This window comes from Solanum dulcamara, chromosome 8 (assembly GCF_947179165.1).
Source record: "Solanum dulcamara chromosome 8, daSolDulc1.2, whole genome shotgun sequence".
NCBI lineage: Eukaryota > Viridiplantae > Streptophyta > Magnoliopsida > Solanales > Solanaceae > Solanum > Solanum dulcamara.
Window position 1 is genome coordinate 40,967,607 of NC_077244.1, and position 12,569 is coordinate 40,980,175.

Below are 12,569 nucleotides of genomic sequence, written 5' to 3' on the forward strand. Positions count from 1 at the left end.
CACTGCCTACCATACAAAGCTTCAAATGGAGCCATCTCAATGCTAGAGTAATAATTGTTATTATAAGCAAACTCTATTAATGAAAAATGGTCATCCCAATTTCCTTTAAAATCAATCACACATACTCTCAACATATCCTCTAATATCTAAATAGTACGCTCGGCCTGACTATCCATTTGTGGGTGAAAATTTATGTTAAGTTTTACTTGGGTACCAAAAACCATTTGGAAACATTTTCAAAACTAAGATGTAAATTGAGTACCTCGATCTGAAATGATTGACAATGGAACACCATAAAGCTTCACCATCTCTCGAATATATAATCTAGCATAGTCCTTGATTGAATATGAAATCTTAACTGGGAGAAAATGAGTCGACTTAGTCAATCGATCAATAATCACCCAAATAGAATCATGTTGCATATGAGTACGAGGAAAACCTATAACGAAGTCCATATTCAAGGCTTCCCACTTCCAAGTAGGAATCTCAATGTCTTGAGCCAAACCTCCTGATCATCACGCTCAACTTTCACTTGTTAACAATTAGGACACTTAGCTACAAATTTTATAATGTCCCTCTTCATGCCATTCCACTAATATACTTCTCTCAAATCTCAATACATCTTTGTGGAACCAGGATGAATAGAATACCGTGAACTATGAGCTTCGGACAATATCATATCTTTCAAGCCATCAACATTCGGCACACACAATCAACCTTGATTTCTCAAAACACCATCTCCCCTTTGGGAGAAAGCCTTAATGGATTTTTTGGCAACTTCTTTCTTCAATTCTACTAAAGAAAGATCAATATCTTTCTTTGCCTTTACATCTGCCATAAGAGATGATTCGTAACCATTTTTATACAATAACACCACCATCCTTGGAATCAACTAATAGAATACCCAAACAGGCTAATATATGCACATCCTGAACTAACATTTTCTTCTCAACCTCAATATAGGAAACATTGTTCATGGACAATCTACTAAGAGTGTTGGCGACGACATTTGCTTTACCTGGATGGTATAACACACTCATGCTATAATCCTTCAATAGTTTAAGTCATTACTTTTTTTGAAGATTTAAGTCCTTTTGAGTGAACACATATTGCAAACTCATGTGATCAGTAAAAAATCCACATAGACACCATAAAGATAGTGTCTCCATAGGTTCAAAGAAAATACCACCGCCTCCAACTCCAAGTCATGAGTTGGGTAATTCTTCTTATGTGCCTTGAGTTTCTTTGAAGCATAAGCTATCACTTTGCCATTTTTTATTAGCAAACAACCAAGACCAACTGGTGAAGCATCACAATACACAACAAAATCATTGAAACCTTTCGGTAAAGTCAACACCGAAGCGGAGGTAAACCTATCTTTTAACTCTTGAAAGCTTTTCTTACATGCCTTAGACCATTAGAATTTTACCCTTTTTTAGTCAAAGAAGTCAAGGACGATGTAATGGAAGAGAAACCTTCCACAAACCATCTATAATAACTAGCTAAGCCCACAAAAATTCAAATATTGAAAGGATTTAATGGTATAGGTCAATTCTTAACTGCTTTGATCTTCTTTGGATCAACCATAATTCCTTCTTCGAAAACAATGTGACTAAGGAAAGAAACTGACCTTAACCAAAATTCACATTTGCTAAACTTTGCATACAATTAATGGTCCTTAAGACTTTGCAACAAAATCCTCAAATAATCGGCATGCTCTTTGTCACTTTGAGATTAAATCAAATATCATCAATAAACACGATCATGAACACATCCTAATACTGCTTAAACACCCTGTTCATCAAATACATGAAATTTGAAGGGACATCCATTAGGCCAAATGACATAACCAAGAATTCAAAGTGACCATACTGAGTTCGAAATTCCATCTTGGTAATATCACACTCCCTTACCCTTAATTGATGATACCCGAAATAGAGATCAACCTTTGAAAAGTAACTTGCCCCTTGCATTTGATCAAAAAAGTCATCTATCCTCGGAATTGGATATTTGTTCTTTACTGTGACCTTACTCAATCGACGGTAATCTATACACATTTAGAGATGTACATCGTCTTTTATACAAGGCCTCAAATGGTGCTATCTCAATACTTGAGTGAAAACAATTATTGTAGGTGAACTCAATATGCGGTAGATGATCATCCTAACTTCACTTGAGCTCTAACAACACAATCCCTTAACATATCCTCTGGAGTTTGAATTATTCATTTGACTTGCCCATCGGTTTGAGGATGAAATGCGGTACTTAGCTTAACCTTGGTGCCAAGACCCCTTTGAAACAATCTCCAAAAATAAGAAGTGAATTGGGTTCCATGATCTGGAATAATTGACAATGGCATACTGTGCAATCTCACCAATTCATAAATATACAACTTAGCATAATCCTCAACACCATAGAAATTCTTGACTGGTAGGAAGTGACCCGACTTCATCATTCTATCAACAATCACCCAATTCGAGTCATGATGTTTCCTAGTATGAGGCAAACCTACTACGAAATCCATGTTCACAACTTTCCACTTCCAAGATGGAATTTCAATGTCTTATGCCAAACCACTTCGCCTTTGATGTTCGGCCTTAACTTGTTGGCAATTCGGACATTCAACCACAAACCTTGCTATGTCATTTTTCATGGCACCCCACCAATAGAGCCCCTTTAATTCTCGATAGATATTTTTGAACCAAAATAAATAAACTATGAAGAATTATGAGCCTCATTCAATATCAAACCTCTTAATCCATAAATATCCAGAATACATAGTCGACCTTGGTAGTGTAGTACCCCATCTCCCCCTTTTGAAAAGACTTCTACCATCTTTTCTTTCACAACTTCTTTAACTCTACTAATGTCGGGTCAAGATCTTCTTCTAGCATTGTCGTGCAGTGTGTGTCTTGTTGTTCTCTGGAAATATGACTTATTCCACTCTTTTACATAATGGATCACACGCGTGCTAGAGGTAGAGGCCGACCACGGAGTCATTTCAGGGCTGAAGCACCAGCGCGAGACTGAGAGTAGACTCCGAAGCCAGAGGTCGAGCTACTAGTAGCTCAAGTACATCAGCAGCTGGTGGGCTCGGGACCAGCCCAGCCACTGTCTGAGCCAGCCGCAGCTCCAGGATTACAGGCTATGTTCGCCCAGATTTTAGATGCCATTAGGGGTATGCAGCAGGCTCCAGCTCTCATCGCTCTAGTACCGCAAGACTAGCCCATACCAGCAGCACTAATTGTTCATCAGCCACAGATACTAGCCGCTCAACTTAATTATTTGGAGGTTATCATGCCACTCCAGGAGAAGAAGATGCTCAGGGTGTTCCTTAGACTATCACCATCAAGATTTTCTAGGGATGTGGGTGAGGATACCCATGAGTTTCTACTTACTTTCCATGAGCGCCTATAGACTTTGGGTTTAGTGGAGTTGAGAGGAGATGACTTCACTTCTTATCAGTTAGATGGTCTCGCCAAGCAATGGTGGCATACCTACCTAGAGACCAGGCCAGCTGGGTCTCCAGCAGTCACATGGGTTGAGTTTTTAGAGGCCTTCTTGGCTCGATTTATCTCTAAGAGAGTTAGAGATCAGCTCTGGGATTAGTTTCATGATTGGAGCTAGCTCCATGACAGTATCAGAGTACGAGGCCTAATTCAACAAGCTCTCCAGGCATGCCGCCATGATATTACCTACTACAGAGAAGAGAATTCGGTGCTTCGTCAGGGGATTGAGACTCCAACTACAGATTGAGACTCAGTCTTTAGTCTTAGTGGGCCGTTTATTTCTAGAGGTGGTAGACCTTGCCTTCACACTTGGGTAGCTCCATTACGAGGCCCAAGGGGGCAGCAGCAAAAGAGCTAGATAGGAAGAGATCCATGATAGGCGCCGCTTTAGATCCCTGAGACTCCTATGATAGATCTCGCCAAAGATTTCAGTTGGGTTAGTCTAGCCTCCCCTTTCAGGCCTCTCTTCAGAAATTGGAGAATGATCAGCCCCATCAGATAGGTTCTAGTGCCGATCTGAGTCATGGACGAGTTAGTTTGCATATGGTTTCTTCTATCTGAAGTAGCCGACCTCCACCTTTCAGCCGACATTCCTAGGGGTTTTATGAGTACAGGGATCAATATCATTGGTCCAGTAAGTGCCCTCAACGCAGGCTAGTGGTACCAGCTCTACGAGTAGGTAGACCCGTGCCAGCACTAACACCTCCATTTAGAGGTGGAAGTCAGGGCCAAGACTGTAGGGGTGGTCATCAAGATGACAGAGGAGGTCCCCGGGGAGGTAGGTCAGGAGGCAGAGTCGATGCGCAGGGTAGAGGAGCTAGGCCTACTTCTATGCAATTCTATGTAGAGCGGAGGCTGAGGCCTCGAACAATGTGATCACAGGTATAATTTTATTATGACATCAGCCACAACCTTTTTATTTATATATTTATTTATTGTTCTCCTCAGCTGAGTATGATCTCAGAGCCATTAGTTGAGTTGTTGCGTGTTTTGACCCTGGTAGGTGATTCTTTAATAATGGATCGGGTCTTTAGATACTATGTGGTGACTATGCAGGGGAGTGACACTAGGGTTGATCTCATTTTGCTTGATATGGTGGATTTTGATTTGATTATGGGCATGGACTGGTTATCCCCTCACTGTGAGGTCATGGACTACTATGCCAAGACCATTACCTTGGCCATGCCTGGTATTCTGCCAGTGGTGTGGCAAGGCTCTTGTAGTCGCACACTGATTGGGGTGATTTCTTTTGTTCAAGCCTGGAGGTTAGTGGCTAGATGGTGTTTAGCATACTTGGCTTATGTTATAGATGTGAGTATGGAGGTTCCCTCTTAACCGCGATATTGACTTCACTATTGATGTAAAGCCGAGTACTCATCCTATTTCCATCCCACCATATCATATGGACCCCGTCGAGCTCAAGAAGGTCAATGTTCAACTTTAGGATATCTTAGATAAGGGATTTATTCGACCTAGTATATCTCTTTGAGGTGCCCCAATCCTATTCGTTAAGAAGAAGGATGGTACTATGCGGATATGCATCGATTATAAGTAGTTGAACAAGGTGACCGTAAAACAACCATTACCTCATGCCTAGGATTGATGACCTATTTGAATATCTTTAGGGTGTCGTGGTGTTTTCTAAGATCTATTTGAGATTCGGCTACCACCAGTTAAGGATTAGGGCAACGAACATCCCTAAGACTGCATTTAGGACTAGTTACGGCCACTATGTGTTCCTAGTGTTGTTTTTGGGTTGACTAACGCCCCTACCGCATTCATAGGCATGATGACCCGAGTGTTTAGGCCGTACTTGGACTCATTTTTCATAGTAGTCATCGATGATATTCTGGTACACTCGCGGAGCCGGGAGGAGCATGAGTAGCATTTGAGAGTAGTGCTTCAGACTTTAAGAGATCAGCGGGATTACGCCAAGTTCTCAAAGTGCAAGTTTTGGATTGAGTCTGTAGCATTCTTGGGGTACGTAGTGTCCAAGGATGGCATTATGGTGGATCCGGCGAAGATTGAAGCTATTCGTTATTGGCTAGGCCCACCTTTATGACTGAGATTCGTAACTTCGTCAAATTGGCAAGGAACTACATACGTTTTGTTTAGGCTTTTCTACTATAGCGGTGCCTCTGACTTGGTTGACTTGCAGGATGTCCTATTTGTGTGGTCGGAGGATTATGAGAGGAACTTTCTAAGTCTTAGGGAGTTGCTGACCACTGCTCCTATATTGACTCTTCTAGTTGAGGGCGAGGGATTCACCATTTATTAAGATGCATCTGATATTGGTTTGAGTTATGTACTGATGAAGCAACGTCAAGTTATTTCTTATGCATCAAGAAAGCTTAAGTTACACGAGCGCAACTACCCCACTCATAACTTAGAGTTGGCGGTGGTAGTTTTCATGCTTAAGATTTGGAGGCACTACCAGTATGGAGTTCGATGCGAGATTTACACTAATCATAAGAGCCTTCAGTACATTATGAGCCAGAGGGATCTTAATTCGAGGCAGCGCCACTGGATTGAGCTCCTGAAGGACTATGACCTCTCTATTATCTACCATCAGGTTAAGGTGAATATAGTAGCGGATGCCATGAGTCGAAAGGCGGTGAGTATAAGTAGTCTAGCCTTTCTTTCTACTGTGGAGCAACATGTAGCTTTGGACATCCATTCCTTAGCTAACTAGATGATTTGACTTGATATTTTTGATTCCCGATGTGTGTTAGCTTATGTGGGAGCTCAGTCATCTCTATTGGACCAGATTCGCAACTGTCAGATTGAGGATAAGGAGTTACTTGCACTAAGATATTGGGTTTTTGAAGGTGACGCCGGTCTGGGTACCTTAGACTCAGATGAGGTTTTGAGTTTTGGTGGTTGTCTCTGTGTTCCAAGAGTTGGGGGTTTGTTTCAGATGATCCTTAGCGAGGTATATGACTCCGAATATTCTATCCATCCAGGCACTTGTAAGTTGTATCGTGACTTGAGGCTGCACTACTAGTGGAGCGACATGAGGAGAGATATTATGGATTATATCTCATATTGTTTGAGTTGTCAGCAGGTTAAGGATGAGCACTTGAGGCCTGGTGGCAAGCTTCAGAGACTACCCATTACCAAGTGGAAATGGGAGTAAATCGCCATGGATTTTATTATGAGGTTGCCTCGCACTTCCCGTGGTCATGATAGAATTTAGGTCATCGTGGATTGATTAACCAATTCAGCACACTTCCTTCCTGTTCATACATCCTACAGTGCTGAGAGGTTGGCCCGTATTTATATTCGGGAGGTGTTTTGCCTTTATGGTAGGCCTATTTCTATCATCTCATATCGGTGCTCACAATTCACATCTAGCTTTTGGAGGACTTTTCAGGAGGATTTGGGTACCCGTGTCAACCTTAGTATAGCTTTTCACCTACAGATTGATCGTCAGTCAGAGCGCATAATTCAGGTTGTCGAGATATGTTGTGGGCTTGTGTAATGGAATTTGGGGGTCAGTGGGATCAGTTTTTGCTTTGGCAGAGTTTAGCTACAATAATATCTACCACTCAAGTATTCATATGGCCCTATTTGAGGCTTTATATGGTAGGCGTTGTCGCTCAACAATTGGTTGGTTTGAGTCTATGGAGCCCAGGCCGTGCGATACATACTTGATGCAGGAGCCTTAAATCATGTGAGGGTGATTCAGGATAGGCTCAAGACAGCTCAGAGTAGACAATGGAGCTATGCGGATCATAGGCATTGACCATTGAGATTTGCCATTGGTGATAGAGTATTCCTCTAGGTGTCTCCCATAAAGGAGTGATGAGATTTGGAAGGCAGGGAAAGCTTAGCCCTAGGTATATTGGTCTTTTTGAGATATTGAGGACAGCTGGCTAGGTGGTATATGAGTTAGCTTTGCCTCAGCCTTTTCATCTATTCATCCAGTTTTTCACGTTTCTATGTTGACCTAGTATGTTCCAGATGAGTCCCATGTGCTTCGGTATAACGCGGTTGACTTGGATGATCGTTTGAGCTATATTGAAGAGCCAGTTGATATTTTGGCCAGAGATATCAGACAATTGTGTTCCAGAGCCATTCTTGTGGTTGAGGTCTGTTGGAGGCATCGTCCAGTTAAGGAGGCTACCTGAGAGACCGAGCATGAGATATGGGCACAGTTCTCCGGCTTATTTGAGCCTTCATGTACTTTTTGACTCTTACTTTCACAAATGAAAGTTCTTTTAGTAGTGGATATTATAATGACCCTCTAGGTCATTTTTGAATTAAAGCATTCATTCTGTCGTTTAGAGCATTCCTGGAGTGACCCCAAGTCATTTATGATTTACAAGTACTGACGGTTCGGTCGCCTGGTCATTCCTTTGGATTTTAGGCCTATTTCCCTATTTTGGAGCTTTTATAACTTGAAAAGTTGACTTCGGTCATAAATTCAAAAAAATCACATCAGAACAGAATTCTGACAGTTCCATCAACTCCGAAATGGTCAAATTAGGCTCGTAGCATGGTCGGCATGAGTACCTAGGCAATCAGTACGAGTTTAGGACCATTTCGCGCTTTTGCCTTAGAAATTTGGCCTACAATTGACTTTGGTCAACATTCTTGGAAAATGCGCTCGAATGAAAATTCTGACAGCGTGATTAGTTTCGAAATGTTGACTTTGGTCTAGAACGATCCTTCATTCGCTTCTCGAGGCTTTTGGTCTAATCCTGAGGCCCATTGGGGAATTAGGCTCAAAATAGCCCTTGGGTATGGGACCCACTTTAAATTGTAACGACCTTGTATGGAAATTTCGAGTGCGTCATTGAGTCTGGAGCATTGAATTTGGTGAAGTAGAATATCTCATTTGCGCGCACATAATTCTGAATGATTTTCGAGCACCCCATGGCCGTGTTCACGGAGGTGTAAGTCTTTGGCCTCCGCGATCGCGAGCCTTTGGTCGCGTTTACGAAGGTCAAGTTTCTTGTGCTCCACGTTCGCGAAGGCCAATGTCCTGGTCTTTTAATAACGAGCAAGGAGGATTTTTAACTCCATTTCAGAACTTCAAGCATAGATTTCTCCTTCATTTTAAGCTCAAATTAGGTAATTCAAAGGTCCAAATTCAAGAGATTTTCGCGGGTAATCTAGTGGCGAGCTCGTAAATGTGAGAGAAGCTTCGTGTGAGGTAAGAATTCATAATTAGCTACTTATGTAGTTATTTGTGGAGTGGTATTTTGTTGAATTTGTGGAGATTATATCTTGATCATATGAACTCTATTTTTAGTGACTTTTTAGGCTAGATTGTGGGGGGGTTTGGAAGGAACGTCATGGTGTAATTCTTTTGGATGGGGAGAGTTTCTTTTTTACAGAATTCGTTAATCAAGAAGTTGTCATTTTCATATTTTATTTTGAATTTTTTTGAATTCTAGTTGCATGCTTGTTGTGTAGTTTTTCAACCCCGTATTAGTTACCAAACTGATTTGTGAGCTTCGGGAGATATTTAGAGCCTATTTTTTGGGTCAATTTTAAAATTTTGGATGCGGGTCCAACATTTCCTATTTTAGACTTAAAAATTGATCCGTCTTCGGATTCAATAATTTTAGTGTCATAACGACCGTTTTAATATTGTGATTCTATTATTTATAGTATGGCAGCACTCGATAGCCGCTCAGAAGGAAAAAGCTCCGATTTTGTAAGTTGAAGTAGCGTAGTCGGCTTACAGGTAGGTTACAGTTTTCCCCTTGTAAGACTGAGCATATTTAGGCAATTGTACATTGATTTGTATGAGTTTAGTGGGGTTGGATGTCGAGCATGCTAAATTCCTAAAATCCATGTCCAGTGCCTTATTTCGGGTAATTGTTGGACTGTGTAAGCATGACTCATGTAGTTGTTGGCTATTCCTATCCTGTAATGAATATTGTGCTTATGTAACACATTTGGAAGCATGGTTGGCCTTAGTCAAGACTTAGACCAGTGTTGCCTTAAACTTGCGTGATTTTGGTACCGTTGGGCCTTAGACCTTCTCCGACGTCGTTTCGGACGGTTAACTCCTAGTAGACTAATATAGCAGAATTGAGTCGGATAGTCTGAGCCTTAGCTAGGAAGTAACTCAGATTGTGAGCTTACCTCCATAATGCCCTATTCTCCTATCGATCCTGTATCACTCAGTTCTTGATTTTTAGATGTTTCCTCGGCGATTCAGGTTGTATTTGGTACAGAAGGGAGTGGTGCATTAATGAAACTCAGTTTGGGGGTACTCCTCATGAGGCACGGTTGGTTGCTAATTTTAATTCATTCCGATCCCCTAGCAACAAATACCCGATTAAAGTATGTGGTCCAACTTACTTCTGTTTAGCTCTTTTGCTACATACACCCGGTTAAAGTTTATGGTCCAACTTACCTGTGTCAAGGCTTCCTAGCTACAGATACTCGATTAATGTCCGCAATCTAGCTTACTCATGCTCGACCTTTGTCTATAGTTACCCTATTAAAATCTGTGGTCTAGCCTACTCATGTCGACTCATTAGCTATAGTTACCTGATTGTAGTCCGTGGTCTAGCTTGCACGTGGTTAAACTTCTGATTCCCTAATAAATTTTTGGTTTAAGTCTTCATCTAATCTCGAATGTGGGTTGAGGTGTTAGAGATTGGAAATGGTTCGATTCAAGTCCGGGAAATGGTGATATTATTGAAATCCTTTTGGTTTCATTCATTTTCTTTCAGCTATTCTTGTATCTATCGGGCTTATGGTAGTCCGTGCAGGTATTTACTCTTTATTTGTGCACAAGAGTACCCATCGAGTTTATGGGATCCCGGCGGAGTTAGTTAGATTCTCTCTTTGTTTTCTAGTACGCTTGTGTATATACCCACATTTACTTCTTGTCCTGTCTTTGATTGTGATCTTTTACTCGCATTTTAGTTTACTTTTGTGTATCTTCCTCAGTCGCCCTGTGATGCCTAATGCATACTATACTCTGCATCTATTTTTGTCATACAGGTCCGAGTACTAGCTACCGACATTAATTTGAGTCAGCTGCATTCGTGATCAGAGGTAAGGGTGAGCACACTGCGTTCTATATTTATTCATCTAATTTTATACATATATTTTGCCTGTCTTTTGCTTTTTGAGACAACTCTGTTTTTCTGGTCCACTTTTGGGACTTGTACTCTTTTATTAGAAGCTCTATACATGTGACTTTCAGGTTGTAGAAGGGATCCTTTTGTTTGTATATATATATGGTTGCTTCCGCTCGTTCATTGTATGATCGTATTATTACTTTACTCTTTTAGGTTAAATTGATATTCTTCTACCCTAATATCTCATTACTTGTAGTTCTGGGATATGGGTCGGCTTGCCTACTGATGGGTCATAGTATGCGTCATCATGACCTGAAAAATTAGATCGTGACATTCCCCTGGACCAACATCATTGTCACGCTTTCGCACTGGGAAAGATTGGTATATATGATGCAAAGGCTTTAGTAGAGCATGATAACCTCCTTTTTGTTCTGACCTTCTTTGACACTAAATCAAAAACTTAATAGGGTTTCATAACCACAAATTTGGATTTCTCACTTATGCTCAGTGAGGCTACAACTTTATCAAGGCTGATAGGATAGATTGGATTATAGTTTCATCCACATAACAATTTTCTTCGTCTTCAATCATGTTGATAGTTAACCCATAGTTATTTGGTAAGGGGTTATATTGACACTGGAAGTGGTTGAAGAATGACGACCTTTTGATCCATTAGCTCTTGAGTTTTATGCTTCAAGTTAATACAATTCTCAATTGTAAGTCCATCACCTCCTAAATGGTAAGCATAATGAAGATTGGGTCTATAGAGTTTGGAGTTGACATTGATATTTTTCACATTAATTGTTTGTATCAGACTAGAAGATTTCAACCTCTCAAAGAGTTGTGTTCGGCCCTCAACCAAAGGACTAAAGACTCGAGGAGGTTTTTTCTCAAGGTTTGAGCGAGGAGGATTGTGTTTATTTCATGGACGTCGAGGTACTTGACAATAGTCTTGAAAACTCTGGTGAGTAAGTGATGGCTTAGAAAATATAGGTAATATAGAAATGAAATTTGGTGATTCGAGCGAACATTTGGGTAATTTGGTGGTGGAACTTTGTAATTCGGTAATGTATTTGAATAATATAGTTGTGGAGCTTGGTAATTCGGCTGGACATAAAAGATGGGGTAATGATTTTGTGGAGCTACATGGTAAATTCTGGGTGGCAAAGACTTTTGGATATTGAATCTCGCATGCCTCTTTGATTTTGATCTCAGTGCAAACGAAATGGAAGAAACATCTTCCCTCTTCTTCCTCAACAACCCTAAGGGATTCACTTAGGGCAGCCACTCGGGTAATCTTGCCGATCTTAATACCATCCTCAATATTCTCATCAATTTTGACTATCTCAATGAATTTTGCTCCTATAATGAGCAACATCCTATTGTATTACTTCGGCTATTGAATGCGCATGAGAACTTCGATAATTTCTTTCTCAGTCGTGGTAGGTCTGACACTTGCGAGCTTTTTCCACCAATAATAGGCGTATTCTCGGTAACTTTTAGTAGACCTATAGAATCAATCAGGAATGATTTCTATATTATAATTAAATCTTTTGATGAAGTCTTTATTCCCAGTTGGCAATTGTTTTATTTCTTAAGAAGTAAACCAGTCCAAAGCTTGTCTGCTTTGACTTTGAGTAAAGAGCCGCATCAACAAAGCCTTATTTTTCTCAACTCCTAAAAGTTGATCAAAATAAGCCCTCAAATGAGCCAAGGGATTTCCAAATCCACTAAAAAGCTCGAAATCTGGATGAATGAATAGGTCTTCATAATTCAATCCTACAGTGTCTAGGATTTAGTGAAACTCATTCATACCTTTTGCAATTTCTTCCTTCATACTTTGTTTAGTCATTTTCTATTCTTCCCTCCATCTTTCTCATTCTCCTCATAGTGATTGGGTGCGAAATATATGGTGATGGGAAGGTATGATTATTTATAGCATTGGGACATGAAAAATGGCTTTTGAAGGTATGGGTTAAATGATAGGTCAATTTGAATGTCTTGAGTAGGA